Consider the following 11,370-nt stretch of genomic DNA (forward strand, 5'->3'; position numbering starts at 1 on the left):
ATGACAGTGAAAAAAAAAAAAAAAAAGAAAGATTGACTTCCAACATTTTGGATTTTTGAAACAGTCTTGATTATGAGAGATTACAGTGAACATTGTGACTTCCTCAAAGTCCATTACCCATCCCTTGGTAACAACCTTAATTTTCACTTGTGAACCTATTCCATACCAGCATAATCCAGGAATGGGCAAGGTTGTCTCCACTCTTAGTTCTAGGAGTTAAGCATGTGACTCACACCTATATTCATCAGCATCAACCATCATCATCAATACAGGATAAATGATGCATAGATCCCAATTTATGACAGTAAGATAACAGGAGGGAATTTTAAAGAACTACTAGGAAAAATAAATAGTTCCTCAGTTGTATTATCAACTTTTTCACACTGATAAATACCTGAGAAAAACAATTCAGAGGACAAAAGATTTATTTTGATTTATGGTTTCAGAGGTTTTGTAGTGAGAGAATGAGGTTCAGGACACCAAGATCTGGAAGAACACTTTATTAGTGGCACCATGGCCCAGAGGAATAATTCCCAAAGTCTGAGCTGCTGAGTACAGTATGGCTTTTACTTTTATACATAAGAAAGTTTGGGGTACATTAAGGCAAGGGAGTTGGTGCAATTCTATTGGAGGGTACATTCTACATTTCTTATATGGGTGCAAGTGTGTCAACAACCTAGGGACTTTTAGTTTATACACCATAAGGACTTTTACTGCACTAAGCCTAAAGGGGAATTATTCTGTCCCAGTTGCTTTGTTCTCTGCTTTTGCTCCTGCATTTATCTTTTACAGATACCTGTTAACCACTGCAAGCCTTTACGTTTCAATGTCAGTAAGCAGAGCTGCTGTGTGTCAGCTGTGCCAAACTACATCCTGTCAGCTCTTAAGCTGCTGAAGTTCCCATTTTGCTCTACCACAGTTTCAGTACATGGAGGGCTGTCTCCATTGCTCTGGCCCTGAGATAGATGAGGAAGAACATCATGGTGGAAGTGTGTGGTGGAGGAATGCTGCTCACCTCAGAGCAGCCAGGAAACAGAGAGAGAGAGAGAGAGAGAGAGAGAGAGAGAGAGAGAGAGAGAGAGAGAGAGAGAGAGAGAGAGAGAGAGAGGAGAGAGAGAGAGGAGAGAGAGAAGGAGAGAAAGTTCCATGGACAAGGTACATCCCTAAGGACATTCCCCCAAGAACCTACTCCTTCATTTAGGTCCCACCTCCTATATCTCCCAATAATGCCTTCAAATTATTAATCCACTGATGAGATCAGAACCCTCACAATCCAATCATTTCCCCAAAGCCTCATCTCTGAACATTGCTGCATTGGGGACCAAATCTTTGACACATGTCTTGGGGGACATTTCATATCTACACCATAACATCACTCTTTGTGAAAGGGCTGAGAAGAACGACATTTTCCCCAGATCCTTAGATTTGAATGAGGGAGCTTATCATCCCAGATATTGCTGGCAGGCATCTTGCAACCACATCTGGGAGGACCCCTTAGCATAAAGCTGATTTCAAGCAAGGAAAAGCCAAAGAAGAAAAGAACTCAGTCCCTGAGAATGTCGTGCCCATAATTCAAATCAATCATGACATGTTCACAGGAAGTGGTTTTGCAGTTATAAGACTCAATAAGTCTCATTTATTATGGAAATCTACTTATCTGGTCTTTATTTTTGCAAACACATCTGGAAACACGGTTTCTGCTTCTGTGAACCTGAAACCTCCTCCCAGTCATAAGATGTGGTTTCATTCTAAGTCTTAATTTAACAACTTAGAAATACAGCTGTATCTACTAGCTCCTTACTACAAAAAATAAGGCAATTAGTTCACTTCCACTTTTCACAACTTCATTCCTTTTGCTCCCAATTTTTGTCAGAATTGTTGAGAATTTTAACATACATGTGAATTTCACATGTACATGTATATAGGTATGTTAATATTGTATGGTTTTCTTTCAAAGTTATTGTTATTTATGCTTTTTCTTCTGAAACAATATTTCTCACTCCCCTTTAGATCTATAGTAAAATAGAGTGGACTCCTGCTAGTGATTTCATAGTCCAACCTCATCTTCTTGTTTTCCTCTTTTTATCCCCTTGAGTTTAGTTCTTAAATGGCTAAATTTCCTCATACATAGATTACTCAAAAGTGCCTTATATTGAGGTTGCCAGAGTTAGCAACTAGAAATACAAATCTCCCCAATGAAATTCAAATGTTAGATAACCAACAAATAAATTTTACGATAAATGTGTCCTGGTTATTGCATTTTTTTTTTAGTACAAGTATACAATACCTGGGGCATGCTTATCCTAAAATATTACTTGTTGTTTATCTGAAATTCCAGCTTGACTGGATGTTCTGTATTTTATCTGAAAACCCTACCTTCTGTGAATTGTATTCTCTAAGTCCTTGATTTTTCAGACTTGTCAGACTGTCCTTTTTTATATCTGAATGATAATTTAACTGGTCTGAAACATTCTTGGGTCTCTCTCTCTTTTTTTTTTTTTTTTAATTTCAGAAACCTACCGATGTAGTTCACTAGCTCCTGACAGTGAACATTTTTACGATGAGCATGAAGCTGGGATTTACAAAGCTTCCATACCCCAGTCCCCACCAGCAGTAACTTGCTTTGTCTGGCCAGATGACTATCAAATTCTTTCTCTATCCTCAAAAGCTCAAAAAATTCTTAAGCTAGGTTTTAATGTAAATTATTTGCTTTATGTATTTTCCTGAAACACAATATGTCCTTTCATTTGTAGATGCATTTCTTTATTTTCAACCTCCCCCCCATATCTGCAAGTATGTACTCACTGCATTTTCTATTTTCCACATATTTCATCATCATTATCTGCACTGCATATTTATTACTTACTGTCCAATTACTTTTCTTCTTTTTGTTTTTAAAAAAGTTTTAACTTGATGATTGGTAACTGTACATATTAGTGGGGCAGAGTGAGGTCATTCAAGACTTGTATAAAATGTGGAATGATCAAATTAGGATATTTGACATTTTCATCTCTGTACACATTCATTATTTTTTGTGTTGAGAGTCCTCAAACTCCTTTCTTTCTAGTTCTTTAATTTGTTTTTATTTGTTCTAATTAGTTCTACATGACAATAGAATGCATTTATGCATTTTGATAAATCACATATATATGGAGTATAATTTCTCATTTTTCTGATGGTACATATTGTAGGATCTTCTTTAGGAAATACATAATAAATTGTAAAATACTCCAATTTGCTCTGAACAACACACTGAACATGAGAACCTATTCTCCTATCTAACTGTATTTTTGTGCCTGTACTCAATTTACTTCTAACCCCCCCATCCCCACCCTTCCCAGCCCCTAATAATCATTATTTTATTCTCTTTCTTCTGTGAGATCAACTCCTGTAGCTTTTACATTTGAGTGACAACATGCAGAGTTTGTCATTTTCTTCATGTTTCATGCCATTATTCCAAGCCTTTCCCACATCTTATGGTTTAAACTGTAGCTGTATTTATTTTTCTTTCTGTTTGTAATGGTCCCCGCCGGCCCTCTTCTGATGCCCGGGTGTTGCTCAGTTTTGCAGCTTCATCCTTTCCCTTCATCTTGTTGTTTCATCACATTGCTTATCCCTTGTGTCATAGGTTCTTGTCTGCTTCAGTCCTTTTAGAGAAGGATGAATTTCTTGCAGATCTGTGCTCATATTTCTTGGTGCACAAGTTGGAGTGGATTTTCCCTAGGCTTTTGCCTGCTACATTCCTTTTGTGGTTGTAGGAGTGGGAAAGTTCATAGCATATTTTGCATGGCTGCCTCTGTGGTTTCTATTTATCTTTTTTTATTACTGCAATAGGAAGCTCTGTGTGGACTTTCTATAATGTAGAAGTATGGTTTTGACATTCTCGTGTGATAGCAGGGTTTGGTGGTAGGGAGAAGCAGGGGAAGGATTATAATAGATGTTTAGTCTCTGCTATTTTTTATTTAAATTTGTAAAAAAAAAAAAGTATACTCCTATTTCCTCCACCTAGTTAAAGAAATATCCCCGTGCCTCAGTGGCATGCTGATGCTTGAGAATTTGGCTCCAGTTTTGGAAACCTCCATCACCTCTCATGGAGAGTTCTATGCATATCCTCACTCTCTCTCACATTCCTCTAAAAGTCAGATGGCAAGGAGGAGAGAAACGTGCTGTTGTCGACCTGGACCATGGATAAACAGTATAACATGGAGAGTTTGTGAACATCTTTTCCCATGCGTACTCATTTCTACCGTGGCTCTCAAATTATTTGTCTTCTCTTCAGTCTTTCCGTTCTGATAAATTTATTGTCAGAGATGATTACTGCTGGGAGATTTACCTGCCCTTCTCCCATCTAGGTAAAAACAGCATGTCAACTCTAGCAGTTTTATTTTTTTCTTCTCTCTGAATTCACATCTTAAACATAATGGTAGAGAAGAACTTCCATTCTGAAGAGAATTATTTTTGTTGTTTAATGTTTATTTGGCTGGGTTTTCATCTAGATTGTGTCTCCAGTCTCCTTAATCCACTCCCCTGATTTGGGGCATAATAATGATAATTTTGTAGGTACCATGATTCACTTAAATTAAGATACTTGAAGGACTTTAACTTACTTACTTTGATAATTTTTAGTTAATAGATAAATTCTTAAACATGAATTCATTCAGAGTAAATATTTAATGAATATATGTTAAGTAATTGAATGGAGAAGAAATTTTCATGCAATAAATGATATGGTAAAAGTCAAAGACACGCCGGTTATGGTGGCACACACCTGTAATCCCAGTAGCTTGGGAGGCTGAGGTAGGAGGATCGCAAGTTCAAAGTTGACCTCAGCAAACGCAAGGCACTAAGCAACTCAGCGAGACCTTGTCTCTAAATAAAATACAAAATCAAGCTGGGGATGTGGTTCAGTGGTTGAGTGCCCCTGAGTTCAATCCCCAGTACCCACACCCCAAAAAAAAAATCGAAGACAGATCAAATAGCTAAGTAGAAACTGCTGAAGAAATTCACTATTGGTGAAGTGCCGATAAGAAAGAAAACAGTAAAGAAAGAAAAACAAGAAAGGAAATTACACTGGCCTTGAAGATGATATTCAAATTAATACTTTAATCATTCCAACACTGTGTGACCTTGGAAAAGTCCTTTAACATCATTAAGCCCTGGTTTTCCCATCTGTAAAGTGGGGAATGATAAAATTGCCTGCACCTTGTTTGTCATTTAGATTAAATGAGATAAAATATGCAAAGAGTATAACATAGTGGTTGGCATATCCATGGAGCACAGTAGGTGTCAGCTAATTTTTGTCATTTCAAGTATGTCTTTGAAAAATCAAAAGAATAAGCAAATGTGGTGAAGCGTGACAACCCTGTTCTTGTATCCTGAAGCATTTGTTGGAGGTCTCTGCGATGGCCTTACCATGTTGGCTAGATTTTAAGCTTCTACCTTAACCATCTTTTCTCTCTAGTCTGCCTAACACCAGTCTTGTGTTTACATATAGTGACTGCTCCTTGATTTCATATATTGGATGAATAAATAAATGAATTAGGGTTATAAGATAAAAAAGAGGAGGCAGTGATTCCTGGCATTAATGGATAAACTGATTTGACTTCCTCATATGCTATGGTTTGAATCTGAAATATCCCCCAAGGACTCCTGCGTTGAAGCTGTGGTCCCCAACACAGTAGTGCTCAGAAGTGGACTCTGGGGAAGTGATTGGATCACAGGGCTCTGACCTCATTGGTGGATTAATCCATTGGTGGCTGAATGGACTTCTGGGAGGTGATGATAGCTCTGGAGGGTAGGACCTGGTGAAGGAAGTAGCTCCTTGAAGACATGCCCTTGGGAACTGTATCTTGTCCCTGGTCCTTCCTCTCTCACTCACTTTCTGTACTGCCATGAGCTGAGCAGCTGTCCTCTGCTGCACCCTCCCACCATGATGTTCTGCCTCACCTTAGGCCCAAAGCAATGGAGCCAGCAGACCATGGACTGAAACCATTAGCCAAAATAAATCTTTCCTCCCACTAAGTTATTTTTCTCAGGGATTTGTTAAAACACCTGAACAGAAAAAGAAAAACCTGACTAACACATTATAGTTGCCTTAATTATAAAGCCAGAAAGAAATGACCTGACCATTCCCCTAGATCCCTAAAGTCAAGTGAGGGTCAAAGCACTTAAAAGACCCTAACAATTTATATGTAAACTGCAACCAGGAGGTCAGACCTCCCTCGGGGCATTTAGACTGTTGACAATGAACATGCAGAAGTTTATAAACAATCCTCATAAAAAAAGAAGTTCTAATACAATATGGGGGTGGGGTGGGGGGGAGCAGGAGTGCTTGGGACAGACATTAACATAATTCTTGGAAAACAGAGCAAGGGAGGGGCGAGTTAGTAAAGAAATCAGCACAACCAGAGTAAAAGCAAATGTTACCATTATCAATACCAGAAATAATAATAATGAGCACTTAAATAACATTTACAAAGTAAAAGGTCTTGTTCTAGGATACATCTATTGCCATCTCCCTTTTCACCTATACACTTAGCCTTCTGTATCTGTGGGTTTTGCATACCTGATTCCACCAACTGTGGACTAAAGCATTATTTAAAAATTTGTGTCTATACTGAACATGTACAGATCTTTTCCCTATCATTATTTCCTAAACCATATACTCTAACAGCTGTTTGTATGCACAGGGATTATATTAGATATTATAAGTAATCTAGAAATGATTTAAAATATATGGGAAGATATGTGTAGATTACATGCAAATATTCCACCGTTTACATGGGGCACTAGAGCATTCATGGATTTGAGAAGTCCTAGAACAAATCCCTCATGGATACTGAGTGATGATTCTATCTCTATCTAATATATCCATTCATTTAAATATTTTTAAAAATCCTAGGAAAAGATAAAATTACATATAGAATTGTGGAAACTGTGGAACAAAGGAGAGTTAAGTTCCCAAGTCACATATCCAGTAGCCAAGTAAACTTGGGTTCATGCTAGCTACGTGGGAGGCTGAGGCAGGAGGACCGCTTAAGTCCAAGAGTTTGAAGCTAGTATAGGCAAAGCAGCAAGATTCTGTCTCAGACAACAACAACAAATAATAATAATAAGCATTAGTCTCTAGGATATATAAAGAACTCAAAAAACTTAACACCAAAAACACAAATAACCCAATCAATAAATGGGCTAAGGAACTGAACAGACATTTTACAGAAGATATACAATCAATCAACAAATATATGAAAAAATCCTCAACATTTCTAACAATTAGAGAAATGCAAATCAAAACTAAGATTTCATCTCACTCCAGTCAGAATGACAATTATCAAGAATACAAGCAACAATAGATGTTGGTGAGGATGTGGGGGGAAAAGGTACACTCATACATTGCAGGTGGGAATGCAAAATGGTGCAACCATTATGGAATGGACAGCAGTATGGAAATTCCTCAGAAAACTTGGAATGGAATCACCACTTGACCCAGCTATCTAACTCCTTGGTTTATACCCAAAGGACTTAAAATCAACATACTAGAGTGTTGCAGCCATATCAATGTTTATAGCAGCTCAATTCACCTTAGCTAAAATATGGAACCAACCTAGAAGCCCTTCAACAGATGAATGGATAAAGAAAATGTGGTATATGTATATATACAATGGAATATTAGTCAGCATTAAAGAAGAATGAAATTATGTCATATGTTGGTAAATGGATGGAGTTAGAGAATATCATGCTAAGCGAAATATGCCAAACCCCCAAAACCAAAGGCCTAATCTAGTCTCTGATATGCAGATGCTAATTCACAATGGGAGACAGATTGGGAAAAATAGAGTTACTTTATATAAGGTAGAGGGAACTGAAGGGAGGGGACAGGGAATGGAGGTAGGAATGTTAGTAGAGTGAAACAGACATCATCCCCATATGAGTATGACTGCATGACGGATGTGACCCTAAATATGTATAATCAGAAAAGTGAGAGATTACACTGCATTTATGTCTGACCTATCAAAATGTATACATGCATTCTGTCATGTACAACTAATTAGAACAAAAAAATTTAAAACATAATAAAAATAAATTTTTCTCCTGTACTTCTTTGTGCTTAGAGAATGAGAATCCCTGCCTGGTGTGGCCCCTTCTTCTTCCAGGTTCATCTCCCACCATGCTTCATCTTGGCCCCTGACCCAGCTTCCACGCCCATCTCCTGTCAGCTTGTGGAATGTGCGCCATTTCTTCCTACTCCATGCTTCCATGTGGTGGTCCCTCTGCAGGAGACTATCCCATCTTCTCTCCCTGTGTCCCGAACTTCAGATCTTGGTTGGCTTCTTGAGGAAAATTCTGAACCCTGACCTCCCCATCCCAAGTCTCTTTCTTTAGTTCGTATGCTTCCTTAGGACTATATTCTGTACTTACCTCATCTATTAGAAATATTTCTTTTTAAATATTGGTTTTCCCCATTAGACTAAAACTATCAGGAGGAAAATCTCACCACTGTATGTTCTGTATGAGTTTTCTCATAAAACTCCAAATGAGAATCTCCCTAAAACTTCTCTTATTTACATTTCGCATTTTTATATTTATTTATTTTTAGTTTCATTGTACTTACCTTTTGTTGAAAAGAATAATTCTTTATCTTAATATCCACTGTGAGCCTTTATATCAAGCTTTCTCAAAATGTCACCCTATATCCTTTGGGGTTATTCATATCTTGAAGTTTATGGCTTGGTCTCCGTTGGTCATTTTTCCAACTCTGAGTTATTCAAGTTAGAAAATGCTCCAAGGGTTGGGAGCAGAAATTCTATAGCCTTGACACTCAGTATCCCAAGAAATACCTTTTCCTGGTGTGTGAGGATGTGGAGGGAGGGATGCACACAGCAAGGCTCTTCAGAAAGAGCACCGGGAGATGGAAGGAGCACCTCCAGGCCTCTCACTCCCAAGGCAACTCAGACTTTCTTTTAATCCTCTGTGTGTCCGGATGATAACTGTTTACCTAACCACAATCTGCCATCACCAACACCAACACTACTTCTCCAGAACACCTAATAAACGCTCATATGCAGCGCAGTCTAAATCAGAAATCACCAGCTGGAAGTTCCTTTCACATCAAAATTCAGATTTCCAGGTTTTGTGGGAAACAATGGAAATTTTTTCAGTGACCTGAAGTTGAACAATGGTGGTCCCTCTGCATAGGTCAGACTCCCTCCCATGCTCCAGGACCTCAGTCACACTCTCTTCCTCTGAAAATAGCCCATAGCACTCATTCATTTGACCTTCTTGTTCCCTGTAAGCAACTGAATTATTGAACCCCAGTCTAACTCCAAAATTTGGAGAAATTTATTCTTTTCCCTGATCCTTATTTTTTAAAATATCTTTTAGTTGTTGATGGACCTTTACTTTATTCATTTGTTTATATGTGGTGCTTAGAATCGAACCCAGTGTATCACACAAGCTAGGCAAGTGCTCTACCACTGAGCCACAGCCCCAGCCACCCTGCCTTTCATTTTTGATCACAGTTGAAGAAGAATCCTGAAGAGGTTTTCCTGCCCAGGGCTCGGCACGGGCTTGCCTGGTGTTGCAGAGTGTCTTCCAATCACCAGTTACTGAGCAAACTGGGAATGGAATGGGCACCTCTGCTAGGCTTGCTGTCCCCCCTGTTTCTGAAGCTGGCAGAATACTAGTCACTCTCCAGATGCTATCTCAGAAGGTTTCATCCTTAGTTTTTGAGGCTGTAACATTCACAATGGAGTTAGCACATTCTACTGTGCACAGAACAGAGAACGTCCTCTTCTTATCCTTGCTCTGCTGCCTTTCATATTATATCCTTGAAGACTTGCCCCCCTATTAGGTCCCCTATTAGTAGTCCCCTGTCCCTTCATAGCCAACTCCTTACCTTCAAAGCTAAGTTTTAAGTTTGGAGTTTTCAAATTGCTGCTTAGGAGACCAAAGCTAAGTTCCAAAATGAGGACCAGGCTCCTCCTCAGGTGATTCTGGTTGCACAAAAGAATACAGACTGGCAGCGGATGGTGGGAGGCTGGCTGAGGGAACAGCCAGGAGGTTGCTCTTGTCAGGCCAGTAAGGGGCTGAGGGTCTGCGTTCCAGCAGTGACCACAGGAGGAAGAGGAAGCAGATGTTCCTGGTTTGCCACTCAAGAGCCAGCAGTGCTGCCCACTCTCTGTGGAGATGACACCAAGACACTGTCAGCACAGCCTGTATTTAAAAAGATCCCCCGACACATATGGGAGATTTTAATGAGCATCTCTTCTCTCTTCTTTTAGACCTAAACACATGTTTTTAAGTCTGTGTGTCTATAACGTAATGAAAACATTTACAGGCTCCATTTAAAGTTGAATGGAAGCTATGACTTTGGCTTCTAACCAATAAGCTAAACAACCATAACAATCAAAATCCAATTTAGGGGCATGACAGCGACTATAAGCTGGGGTTGAATTAAACACAGGATCTGGCTCTTTTAAGAGACAGAAAAAAAAAAAATGTCCTACTGAGCAGCCTGGCAGTATTTGGGATTTTGGTCCTGTTTTCTCAGGACCTGGAACACACTTAGTACAGCTGCTCTTCCACACCTGCAGATTCAACCAACTATGGTTCAAAATATTTTTTAAAATTGTGTCGGTACTAAACAAATACAGAGTTTTAAAATTATTCCCTAGACAATACATTATAATATCTATTTATATACCATTTACACCATATTAGGTATCATAAATAATCTATATATGCTTTAAAGTATATGGAAGGATGTGTGTAGTTACTGTGCAAATATTATTACCTAAAAGACAAACATCTATGGGTTCTGGCATCCATTGGTGGCCCTGGAACTAATTCCCCACCTCCCCCAACACTGAAGGGCTACTGTATACATATATTTCCACTTGCAAAATTATGCAATGGTTGGACACTATTCCCTACTCCAAACGAAATAGACATAGTGAAAGTAGTGAGCATTATTCAGTTGATATATGTTGAAAGGATGGTTGAAAAAAAGGAGAGAGGAAAGGAAGAGAGGGAAGGAGGGAGGGAGGGATGTAGAAACAAGGGTGGGAGGGAGCAAGAAAGAGAGGGATGAACTAAGAAATATAGGAGACCCCCAGCCATTAAGTTCTGCTTTCTAAAGAAATGAGACTCTTAAAAACAAACCTTTGTTGAGAAATAAAATGAAAGTTCTTCCAACACATTAAAAGAATTTGGAGAGTTTGGAGATGCAAACATCAGCTTTTACTAAAATTCATAAGTAGATAAAACTCAATGCCCTGTGAAAGACATACTTCTTTACCTAGGAAGGAAGAGAAGAATGAGTCTCTAACTGTAGGTAGAAAAGTTGTAACGAGAAGAAACTCAGCACCCAAG

General features: G+C 38.8%; 1 non-coding gene across 1 annotated transcript; it reads right to left on the reverse strand.

Moving 5' to 3' along the window:
- Positions 1–9,572: 9,572 nt before the first annotated feature.
- LOC124981544 (small nucleolar RNA SNORA7) lies at positions 9,573–9,712 on the reverse strand. The gene has a single exon (XR_007108054.1). It is a non-coding gene; the product is annotated as a small nucleolar RNA SNORA7 (small nucleolar RNA).
- Between the last annotated feature and the right edge of the window lie 1,658 nt (positions 9,713–11,370).

Source organism: Sciurus carolinensis, chromosome 3 (genome assembly GCF_902686445.1).
Source record: "Sciurus carolinensis chromosome 3, mSciCar1.2, whole genome shotgun sequence".
NCBI lineage: Eukaryota > Metazoa > Chordata > Mammalia > Rodentia > Sciuridae > Sciurus > Sciurus carolinensis.